At 44.1% G+C, this 9,908-nt stretch overlaps 1 long non-coding RNA gene across 1 annotated transcript; it reads right to left on the minus strand.

Moving 5' to 3' along the window:
• Positions 1 to 1,490: 1,490 nt before the first annotated feature.
• LOC120395527 lies at positions 1,491 to 9,584 on the minus strand. The gene is made up of 3 exons (XR_005592677.1): positions 9,388 to 9,584; positions 6,628 to 6,737; positions 1,491 to 1,823 (listed from the first exon to the last, which is right to left on the minus strand). It is a non-coding gene; the product is annotated as an uncharacterized LOC120395527 (long non-coding RNA).
• Between the last annotated feature and the right edge of the window lie 324 nt (positions 9,585 to 9,908).

A 9,908-nucleotide genomic window follows, 5' to 3' on the forward strand; every position in this document is an offset into this window, starting at 1 on the left:
CTGCAGCTCACTTCTTCGGATGCACAGAATGGAACACACAGGGGATATTTATACAGACAGAGAACATGAAAAGGTGGCAGGATGCATACCAACAGGAAGAGTCTAATCAATTGAGATGAGCTATCATCAGCAGGAGAAAAAAAAAACTTTTGAAGTGATAAGTGGGATGGCCCATAGAAGGTTTGAGGAGAACTTAACATAGAGAAATAGATTCAATTAGTGTAATGACCCCAACCATTCCCAGTCTCTATTTAAACCTAAGTTAATTGTATCTAATTTGCATATTAATTTGAGTTCAGCAGTCTCTCTGGAGTCTGTTTTTGAAGTTTTTTTGTTACAAAATTGCCACCTTCAAGTCTGTCACTGAGTGGTTAGAGAGTGTTATACCACTGGTTTTTGAATGTTATGATTCCAGATGTCAGATTTGTGTCCACTTATTCTTTTGCATAGAGACTGTCCAGTTTGGCCAATGTACATGGCAGAGGGGCATTGCTGGCACATGATGGCATATATCACGTTGGTAGGAAGGATTCCACCACCTCCCTAGGTAACCCATTCCAGTGCTTCACCACCCTCATAGTGACAAAGCTTTTCCTAATATCCAACCTAAACTTCCCCCACTGCAACTTGAGACCATTACTCCTTGTTCTGTCATCTGGTACCACTGAGAACAGTCTAGATCCAGCCTCTTTGCAACCCCCTTTCAGGTAGTTGAAAGCAGCTATCAAATCCCCCCTCATTCTTCTCTTCTGCAGACTAAACAATCCCAGTTCCTTCAGCCTCCCCTCATAAGTCATGTTCTCCAGCCTCTAATCATTTTGTTGCCCTCTGCTGGACTCTTTCCAATTTTTCCACATCCTTCTTGTAGTGTGGGGCCCAAAACTGGACACAGTATTCCAGATGAGGCCTCACCAATGTCGAATAGAGGGGAATGATCACATTGATCTGCTGGCAATGTCCCTACTTATACAGCTCAAAATGCTGTTAGCCTTCTTGGCAACAAGGGCACACTGTTGACTCATAGCCACCTTTTCATCAACTGTAATCCCTAGGTCCTTTTCTGCAGAACTGCTGCCTAGCCATTCGGTCCCTAGTCTGTAGCAGTGCATGGGATTCTTCTGTCCTAAGTGCAGGACTCTGCACTTGTCCTTGTTGAACCTCATCAGATTTCTTTTGGCCCAAACCTCTAATTTGTCTAGGTCCCTCTGTATCCTATCCCTACCCTGCAGCATATCTACCACTCCTCCCAGTTTAGTGTCATCTGCAAACTTGCTGCGGGTGCAATCCACGCCATCCTCCAGATCATTGGATGGACAGATATAAAATCTGAATTCCGTGACGATGTAGGGCTTTATTGAAAAATAAAGTAGATTAGAACACAAAATTCTGTTGCATTGTAGGAGACATGACTTTTGATTCCTTTTGTCTCAATCCTCCCCTGTCAAAAACAGTATTAGATTTTGTTAATATTTTTTAGTGTCAGAGCAAGTACTTGGTACCCAAGAATTCAGGATGAAGATTTCTTAATGCGACCTCTGAAGATCCTGTCATTACTTCCTGTCTCTGTTGTTCTCCCTTGCTATTTAAAATTCTTGGATCAGTTGTGTTCCTGAAACATTCCTATCAGGGATGTTTTTCCTACTTTTCTTGGTCTTCAACTGATTCCGGGCCCTCTGATCTTCTTGTCTCTCTGACATTGTTTCTTGTGTCTCCATAAAACTGTAACTCATGCTTCTTTGAAATTGTTCCTCCATCCAGTCACAGACTCATGGGTCGTTAGTTCTGCCTTGGTATTTCCAGCACTAGGACCACACCATACCTTCCTGGGTGTGAGACAGATCATTCAATCACTAATCAATGTGTGTGAATCAAAAGAAATTGCTTTGTATCCTGGCTTTTCCCCTCACATAAACACCACAATTTATGTGCAAACCAGTGCCTGGATTTGAACATCAGTATACTGTGTGTGTGAATCAGTGAGATTTACATTAGCATATATTATTTATACAGAAACCATTGAGTTACAGAAATACATTAAAACAATACACAGAGTACACTACTGTGTGTAATACAGCAATATTGTAAACAAATCCAGACCAGTTCCAGTGCTATATCTTGCATTTAGGTGGCCAGGAAATCTTAAGCTCCAGCAGTGGATCCTGCTAGCCAATTTGAGCTTTGTCCAGCCCTTTTACAAAGGAATGTTTTTTCATGCTTTTTGGATATAGCCTGTGCTGTGAGACTGGGCAGCAAAGTGATCTCCAGTTTATGGAAAATGGCAGCTTTGTTTTCAGAAAGTGATTAGAGATGTGGAATGTTGCTTCTGGTGTCTGTACTAATAAATATTTCAAAACAACAGACTATGGAGTTAGGAAAATTACAACCGTGATATTAGAATTGTACAAGATTTCTACTGCCAGTGAGTATTCGGCTTAAATTCTTATATTCAGGTTCGGCCAAATACATTTGAATTTAAATAATTGGGTCTTGGATGGGTATTTGAGGAAGAGTCAGTCTAAACATACCCATCAGTTCTCACCTGTTTCCCTCTCCATCCCCAAGAGTTAATCACAAAAGTGGCACCAGCTGGTTGCCATGCTCTTTACTTCTTCCATTCTTTAATGCTGCACCTGTTCTCAAACAACAACCATCTCCAGCATCAAGGAAACTTAAAAATAGCAGGAAGGGAAGCCTGGCAAGAGAGGGGCTGAGGAAGGTTCTAGGCAGCAACTCTGCAGAGAAAATAGCAGATTTAGGGTGACTATTGTTACCTTTATTAAAGTAATAAAGTTCTTTGTTCAGTGTTAGAAGAAAATGACTTTGTGTTTTTTTTATTGTTGTTTTATTTTTTGCCATTGTCAGATGACAGCAGTCCTAGCCTCCAGTCAGTGGAAGCCAGTCTTAAAGGGAATGAGTCTGTACAGGACTGAGGGGAAACTTCAAGTTAAAAAATCAGAGAATATAGTATTTCGGGCTCCAGTAGAGCAAACAACTAATTTTTCAGTTCATTCTCCATACTGAAAAAAAAAATTTGTTTCAGGTCAGATGGTTCATTTGAAAATCTGATCAGTAATGGTAAGGAGAAAGTTAAAGAACTCTAGTTCCTCTGAAATATTTGTATTTAATTTTGTAAGGTGCTCGGCTACCTGGAAGATAGTGATATAAAAGCCTAGATTAAAGAGAGGAAAAAGGTGATACACATGATCTGAAGAGGTAACGAATAGGACTAAATATGAAAAGGGAGGTGACTACAGGATTTTAGTTTTTATTTCTTATTGTGCTGTTTGAAAGTATCAATGCTGACAAGCTTCCCATTGACCATAGGTGGAGTTAAACTATCAACCAATGTGAGAAGAAATTGTATAGAATGCAAAAATACTTAGTTTCCTTTTACTGCATAAAACATCTTATCTTTCAAATTATTTTCAAAGTAAAGTAGTTTGCATCAAACAATAAATGACAGTTTTCACTGGGCAAGATTCATCACTAGTTGTACCTCTGTTGACTTTAATATCTAGAAAGATTAAAGGAGGGACCTTTGGGTCTTCACTCACAGGTTGTGTTTCTGGTTCTGACCCTTAATATTGTGGAACCTAGGACAAGTCACTTAACTCATCTTTAAAATGGGTATACTATTACTTACCCTCAGTCTGTGTTTTGAGGCTTAATTCATGTTTATAAAGTACACTGAGATCCTCAGATGGAAAATACAAGTGTAAAATTGTATATCTGTTGTATCCTTGTGGGTTTAGAACCAACCAATAATTTCATATAAGTGTTTCCAGTAGCTAATCAGCCAGTCGCCCTGCGATATAGAGGACGACTCCTATACCTAAAGAAGATTAAATTAGTTTTGTTGGGCAATTTATGAAGTAATGACTTTTGGTTCATGACTCATTTAAAACATGTGACTATTATATTTATTGTGATATCCACTATTGGCCTTTGTTTCAGTTTTGGATAAACATTAAATTATCTGATATTCAGTACAATGCTAAAATTAGACATTTGCTGCATCCCCATCAAATATTATCTAAGAATAAAGTTCGTTTTATGTTTGTATGATTGTTTGTGGTACAGCAGAGACTCGGTATCTCTTTTTGTAAGAGCAAAACTTTGACTTAAAGTGGCGATGCCAATGTTACCATTTAGATTAGCTGGAAAAGAATACTGAAGACTGGCATCAGGGTACTTTTGTTCAGGGGGAGACAGTATCAGCTTAATAAATGCATGGGGAAATTTTGCACTATAGGAACAACTACTTGTAATGCACATTAAATGTGTATTGAATTCCATTACTTTGGCAATATAAAATCATGTAAGAGACTGAGAATTTTTCAGTCTGTCTATATTTGGGAAATAGATACTTTTGAATATTTTTGCATCTCTGCAGGTGGTCAGTGTTTGGAGTGCAATACAAGAAATGACCTCACCATCTTCAGCTGTACTAGATGTTATTTTTGGCTGCTGTACATGTCAAGAACTCTGGTTAATTATTTTTTTTTTTTAATACTTTCTAAGTCCTTCAGGATAAATTTTATAAAACATTTATTTTTATTGCTTACATAACTGCATAAAATGTTTTTCTTGGTAGAAGACTGTAATGTTTTTGCCAAAACAGATCCTATTTCAATTTCTAGAAATTATTGAAAGTTAATAATATTCCTATTTGAATGGTATCTTTGCCATGTTATTAAACTAGGCTTTATTGAGATTAAATTTTTTTTGACAGAAACCATAACTCGCCTGTTTGCACTGAATAAGCTCTATGGCCCATCCTCGTTGGAGCTCAGTGCAATTCATCTAATCTACTGATACTTAATCCACGACACTTTAGCTGCCTGTGGCCCTTTACAGGTCTTCATGAGGCTCTCAGAAATTGTGCACATCTGAGTGGCGCTCCACTCCTCCACTTGGATTTGGCAAATCAATTCACTGGAAGTCTGAGCAAACAGACCACCTGTGTTGAAATAGCGGAGATTTTCCTCCCTGTGCATGGGATGGAACGGAGCCACTGGGATTGTCTCAGCATGTAAGAGTGGAACCACTTCCAAGTTACAGCCAGGAGAGGAGGAGAAAGAGGTGAATTCCCCCTCTATTCCAACATGAAAGGCTGGCTGATAGATTGATACTTTCCTTTACCCTTCCTCACTCCCCCACAGACTGATAAGAACGTTTGCTGTCATGTTGTGATATTGCTTCAGTGCTCTGTGGCACAAGAGCAATTAATCACATAGTTCCAAACTTGATGAGCCCAGATATTATAAACTATTTGTAACAGTATCATTTCCCTCACCAGTGAAATACATCTGGTGGAAGGTGCAAGTACATAGAACATTTGAAAACAAGGCCATTTTTATACAGGAGTATAACTATGGATTTATTCAGGAGTATAACTGTGGATTTAGGATCCTGACTGTAGGAACCCAGTTTTGAAAATGTTTTAAAGTACTTACAGTGAGAAATATTTGATGGCCAAGTTTTTTTCATTTCTGAAAGTGGCACTTTTGAAAGTCATACTTGTCTGATTAGTGTTTCAAAAGTGGAATTTGCAGAAGCTTGTGACATTTCAGAGATGAAGCACTTAGGAATAAAAATGACTGATGCTTGTTTAGTACCTTTCCTGCAAAGATCCTGAAGTACATTCTAAACTTTAGAAACTATGATATGCAAGATATCATATCATCCATCATTGAAATGCAGCCACCTCAGAAGAGAAGGCAAGAGACTTTTAAATAGTCTAGAGAAGCAGTATGCAATACTTCAGGAGAGAACATGAATAATACCATAACCAACTGAACATAAAGGGAAATGTTTAGGTAAGTAGAATATAATTGCTTGAATTGGATTTAGGCAAAAACCCTGGGAATAACCCTACTACTACTTGGAAAAATTGGCATGGGATTTTTAAGTCACAAGTAATCAAGATGTTGGTTTTACATTTCATCGGAGAAGACAACACCTCGAGCAGCACAATGCTGATAAAATTGCATGGAAACTCTGGATGCCAGGCGAGAATATAGTGTGACAATTATGCAAATAGTGTTGGCCACATTGGCATCCAGATGGGTGTGTAGGCAGCACCAACAAGATTGCACGTTTGATAGGCTGAAATCTATGATCATTCTCCAGCTACTGAATTTTTAACTGACTTCCCTTTTTCCAGGGTCATTGATGGGCTATATTTTCATGAGACAAGTTAGGAGTGGGTATGTGGTGTCCCCCAAAATAACTTGGCACAGACAGTGGCGCGGGCCGAGGGATGTGCTGGCCGCGGCTTCCCACCACCCCCATTGGCCCAGAGCGGCGAACCGCGGCCAGTGGGAGCCACGATCGGCCGAACCTGCGGAGGCGGCAGGTAAACAAACTGGTACGACCCACCAGGGTGCTTACCCTGGTGAGCCGGGTGCTAGAGGTTTCCGACCCCTGTCATAGAGAAACACATCATTTCTTGGGAATAAAGTCCTTTCTCCTCCCTTAAAGTACAATCCAGATCTCCTCAGGAGCCTGGTGTCATGAACTTTTGCAGTGTTTTCCACCTTGGTATTAATGAAACTGCCTGTGTGGATCACAGACCCTTGAAGAACAAGTGAATAGTAACCTTTTTTGGTTCTCATACTCACTCACCGCTTTTGGTGGGCAAATATTGGGATGTGGGTGCCATCAATGTCCCAGTTTGGTAAACTCATCCTCTTAAATCCAGCTATTATTTCTGGAACTTTGCTGACGGCACCCACCTGTTGATAGATCAGTGTTAATTGCCATGCAAACCTACACAACCATGACCCCAACAATGGACTTTCCAACCCTGAAGTGGTTTGCAATTGACCGATAGCTGTGTGATGTTGCCAGCTTCCACAGGGCAATAGCCACCTGTTTCTACCCCAATATGGCTTCCCTGAATCAAGTTCTGGCGGTATGGTGCAAGGTGTAGTGCAGGCTCATTACACAGTTCCATGAAGGTCTGTTTTGTCATTCTGAAGCCACTGCTGGTCATCCCAGCTTTCCAGAACAATATGATCCCACCACACCATTCTGGTTCTCTTGGACCAGAAGCGACTGTCCACTTTATTGGTATACTGTGGCAATACCAACATTCACCAGATCTGCTCCACAGGACCCAAAAGGATTGTCATTCATTTTCATGGTGAGCCATCTCCAACACATCAGAAAGTTCTGCCCAGATACGTGTGCATGTGTGTACTCAGCATTGTACTCATTATACACCCTTGCCCCATCCCTGCCCTCCCTTCCCTGAGGCCCTGCCCCTGCCCGGCTGGGAGTGTGAGCTATGGGGTAGGGCTGGGGATGAGGAATGTGGGGTGCAGGAGGGGACTTTAGCTGGGGGGGGTGCTGAGGGTTTGGAGTGTGGGAGGGGACTTCAGGGGTTGTACAGGCTCAGGGTTGGGGCCAGAAATTAGGGGTTCAGAGTGTGGGAGGGGGCTATGGGCTGGGGCATAGGGGGTTAGGGTGCAGGGGTGAGGGCTCCAGCTGGAGATGTGGACTCTGGGGTGGGGCCACGGGTGAGAGGTGCAGGAGGGGGTTCTGGGCTGGGGATGAGGAGTTTGGGGTGCAGGAGAGGGTGTAGGGTGCAGGCTCTGGGAGGGAGTTTGTGTGCGGGCAGGGGCTCAGGTCTGGGACAGATGGTTGCGGTGCGGATGTGGGCTCTGGATGTGGGCTCCAGACAGCGCTTACCTTATGTGGCCCCCGGAAGTGGCTGGCATGTCCCTGCGGCCCCTAGGCGGAGGTGTGGCCAGGCGGTTGTGCACACTGCCTGTACCTGCAGGCCCTGCCCCCACAGCTCCCATTGGCCATGGTTCCCAGCCAGTGGTGCTTGGAGCAGGGGTGGCACGTGGAGCTTCCCTGGCTACCCCTGCGCCTAGGAGCCAAAGAGACATGCCGTCCACTTCCAGGAGCCGTGTGGAGCAAGGGGAGGCAGGGAGCCTGCCTTAGCACCGTTGCGCTGCCAACTGGACTTTTAACAGCTTGGTGTGACCAGACCTACATGAGTCCCTTTACAACCGGTGTTCTGGTCGAAAACTGGATGCCTGGCAACCCTACACCTCCCTTATGTCCATAGGGGCTACAGTATCCTGCCTCAGTGAAACAACAGTACCCAACATCCCCTTTTCCACCAGTACCAACACCAGCACCTGCTGATGGTGGAGTTTTTCAGGCAAACACTGCCAGCCTCTTGCAGGACAACTATGGAATAACTTGTCTAAAGAGGAATTTTCTTCTTAGCAACACTTAGTTAGTGGTTGGCTTATGGCCTGAAGCATGAGAGTTTATATTCCTCATGCCTATTTATATAATCTGCTCTAATATCCTGGCCTCAATAATACCATGTGAAAGTTAATTCCATGGGTTAATTCCACTCCATTCATGTCAGTGGGTGTTCCTTTCCTTCCTCCCCAGTGCTGGAGAGTTTCTGATTTGCATCAAGCATACCCATCCTCAGCTCCTCACCTGTCACATCAGTGTGTTCTCGGTGCATGTTAGAAGCATGCCTGTTCTAAGCTCCCCACCCAGAGGAGTGGGGCTTCCTCAGATCCTGGGGAAGGGAGAGGGACTCAGACCCTGCCCCAGCAAAGCAAGCCCCCACAACCTGGGTCACATGATGGGAGGCAGTGAGGGGGATCAGATTGCCATAGATGGGCTGGAGCTCCCAGAGCCTGGCACACACAGGGGAGCTCAGAGTGGGACTCAGACCTCCCCTGTGAGACCTCCAGATCCCAGCTTATAAGGGGGAGTAAGGAGAAGTGCTTGAACGCTCCCCATATAGGCAAGCCCCCACCCCCAGATCCTGGCTCACGTGAAGGCAGGGTGTGTGTGTGGGGAGGGGGCAGGCAAACTGCTGGAGATGGGCTGTAGAGGGCAGATTGAGGCACACACAGGAGGGAAATGTGGGGCTGATGCAGATCCCTGCCCCTATTCTCCCAAGCCCCCATCACCTCTATGTCCCACTTCCTAGTGTCCCACCCTAGCTCTTTCACTCTCCCTAGTCCCCATCACTTTATTCGCCAATTCCTCTCCCCTGTTCCCAGTTACTCTTCCACCTCCAATCACTCTCGTCTCCCAGCAATAAGCATTTGCTTGGGTAATTTATTTTCTTTTCAAAAAGTAGTTTCAGTGCCTTCTGAATATTCTGCTGCACTCAAACTACCTTTCCCCAAAATAAAAATCACTCCAGATCCCAGTTCACAATCCTCAACTTCAGGCTCTGTACTGGGAACCCTTGATAGCAGACAAGTCCTCCCTGAGCATCAGTTGGGGTCTTCAGATCTCCAGTACAGGAGCCTCAGGTGCTTGATGCATTCCCAGCACTGGAACCAGAGACAGCTCAATGCCCACCTGCTCCAGGCTCTGAAATTTCCATGTATGTACCTGCCACTCCAGGAGAAGTCATGGGGGTTGGTGTATTCTGACCGCACATTGATCAGCATCCGAAGGTGGTTGGTGGGCCAGGCAGCTGCTCTTGGGACAGGATCCCATGTTCACCTCTACTGATCAAAAGAGTGCAGTAGAAAAACTTTTCTGAAGTGGTCAGGACAGCTAGCTTCTACCAGTGACAATGTGGGGACAGGGACCTTTATAGAAGGCAGAAAAGGGTTCATTACTTTGTGGGAATGGGAGTGACAGATTATTTAAAATCGAGAACTGGTACATGCTCTTTCCTCTGTCTACCTGTAACAGGGTAGTCACCCCACTCCTGCCTGAAGAGGATAAAGCTGCAGTGGGGAAAGCTAGGCTGATTGGGAAAGCAGCCACAGCTGTGTTTGGCTTAATTAGGGCCCAGCTGGCTGTTATAAGAGGGCTGTGGACCAGAAGTGAAACAGACACTCTCTTGAGAGAAGGACCTGGCTGCGGGGGAAGCTGAGGAGGGTACCTAGGGTGGAGCAGTGCTG

The sequence above is a fragment of the Mauremys reevesii genome, linkage group 1 (assembly GCF_016161935.1).
Source record: "Mauremys reevesii isolate NIE-2019 linkage group 1, ASM1616193v1, whole genome shotgun sequence".
Classification (NCBI taxonomy): domain Eukaryota; kingdom Metazoa; phylum Chordata; order Testudines; family Geoemydidae; genus Mauremys; species Mauremys reevesii.